This window comes from Juglans regia, chromosome 7 (assembly GCF_001411555.2).
Source record: "Juglans regia cultivar Chandler chromosome 7, Walnut 2.0, whole genome shotgun sequence".
NCBI lineage: Eukaryota > Viridiplantae > Streptophyta > Magnoliopsida > Fagales > Juglandaceae > Juglans > Juglans regia.
The window spans coordinates 37,101,852-37,104,270 of NC_049907.1; the positions used below are offsets into that span (position 1 = coordinate 37,101,852).

At 41.4% G+C, this 2,419-nt stretch overlaps 1 pseudogene; it reads left to right on the plus strand.

Annotated features, from left to right (window-relative positions):
- Positions 1-313: 313 nt before the first annotated feature.
- Positions 314-2,110, plus strand: LOC109000313 (annotated as a pseudogene).
- Positions 2,111-2,419: the final 309 nt, after the last annotated feature.

A 2,419-nucleotide genomic window follows, 5' to 3' on the forward strand; every position in this document is an offset into this window, starting at 1 on the left:
ACAAATTTTAGAATCTTAAATGCGCCAATACAGTAATTTTTTTAAAAAGACTATATCACCCTTTCTCAAACTCACAGGTTTTAGAAGTTTAAAGATCTTTAATTAGTTCCTCAAAATTTATTTATTTGCATTCTACATCTTCCGTTGGATTTAAATTTTAATTACGAGAAACCTTGTACCTCTCCGTCCGCTAGCCTCGAAATGAAATCTACGGCCCATACACAATATGACCGTTGGGATTCAAATTTGAATAATGATACTCTTATTATCATCAAATTTTAAGACCAACACACATCACAGAAAGATAGAAGCCACGAAAATGGTGAAAACTACGCTCTCGGGATCAACACCTCGAAAATCAAGCACCACCACAGCTTTGGAAGATGACCGCTCCGAAAGTCGAGACAGCTGCTACTTCCCCGGCTGCCGAAAAGACGCTAATTGTTACTGCCCGATTTTCTTGGCCAGCATCAATGCCCTACTCTTGACCTCAGACCCATCAGCATCCAGAAAAGCTCCCTCACTAAGCTCTTCGCTTCTCAGCCTGGCAACGTGGAGTGCACTCATGTCTCATTCAATTCTTCTATCTTATCCACACCTAGATCGAGTGCTAATTGGGTTCCTCCCCCTCCGTTTCTTGAATCAAATGCAAGACAGAATTTCAACGAGGAGATGAGGAACAGGAAAAGAGAGTGGGATTTGAGAGAAGTCGTTTGATGAGATTGGCATTTGGTTTGAGTTTGATCTTCGTGGCTGAGTCCGGGCTTCATTGTGGGCTTTCTGGGGTCTTAAGACCTGTGTTATCGCGCGCGGGATATAGTTAAGCATGCGGGTGAGAAATCCTGGGTTGTGCAAGATTTGAAGGGGAGCTGAGTTTTTTGCAGAGAGAGTTGCAAGGTCTTGTCAACGGGGAGGTTTCAAATTGCAGCCATACTGATTCTATGAGGGAAATTGATCAGGTGCCGCATATCAAACTCTTCTTTGGAAATCATAGATTCATTCAAAAATTTGGCATGGTTCTTTTGGGAGAGCAAACTGAAAATTCTTGTTTTAAAAAGTCGATGAGAGATCAAACAAAATTTTATTCTTTTCAGGACGGTTTGCTCTGGATTTCGCGTTTTACATTGTACAAGTCAGCAACGGAGGTGGTTAGTCTATGGGGATGGCCATTGCAGACAACGGGATTGCTCACAACTGGATTTTCTTCCCGATCTTTCACTATCTTATTCCGGCAGAGTTACAGAGGTAAAAGCAAAACACTCTTGATATCTGATTGACTAGGCAATCTCAATTTCTCTAGAAAGCATCATATTGGTATGATCAGTAGTCCTGGCAAAACTAAAACGTAAACACCACTAGACCCATTTTTTTTTTTTTCAAATTTTAGAGGCATTTCCTAGCATAAAATACATGGTTTTTGTTCACTTTGGGTGCAAAGTGGTCCGGTGGGAAGGTTGGGTATTTGGTTTGGTAGGCAAACACTTCATGGGCACACAGGAAGTGGGGCGCCTCAGTCGTGCTATTAAATCCCGATACCTTGAGTATGGGGGAAGCTCAATGCTCGATCAAAAATTATTTTCAGCAGCAGTAGAGTTGTTGAAGTTTCGATTTCAAAAATGTTTGGAAGCAGAGTGAAGCAAGCGGTTTGACTCTTCTCTGCTTTTAGATGCAACCATTTCAGTGAGTTTACAGCAAAACATGACGTCGATCCTAACTTAAAGAAAGCCGACGAATAATGGGTATGCCTCATCTTCTCTCGAAAAGTGTCCAGCTCTCATTTCTTGTAAATATTGGTGTGAGAGGAGAAATCTCTAGAGGCCGGGCCCGAGCCCATGCCCACGTATAAGGCCTGGGTTGGCTTGAGAAGCCCAAGAGGATGAGCACAGGGCAGGAGGGTACACTGACAAAAGGACGGAAGGTAAGACAAGACAACCTGACACCATAACTGGCCGACCATCAAGGACATGCCCTGTCCCTGACCCTGATGTCCGGGCGCTGCAGGAGGACGAATGTGCTTGACCAAGACCATGCTGCATTTAATGGAACGGGAGCAAGTTAGGGGTGTCAAATCGTGTTAACGGGTAGTGTTTGTGTTGTGTCAAGACATGTATATTATACTATATAAGTCAACCCTAACCCGACCCGTTAAGCTTATCGTGTCAAAATCTCAAACCCTAACACGACCCAATAACTTAACGGGTCGTGTCGTGTCAACCCGTTTTGACCTATTTATGTAAATGGATTGAAACAAACCCAAAATTAACCTCTTTAATCTAGTTAAGTTTAGCATAATTTTATATAAATATTAAAATCACAATATCTATAAAAAATATAAAACTAACTACAAGTCCAAAATTACAATCTAAACAATAAAAATATCGAAATTAAAATCCCAACAATTTCATTTTTTAGGTATAAG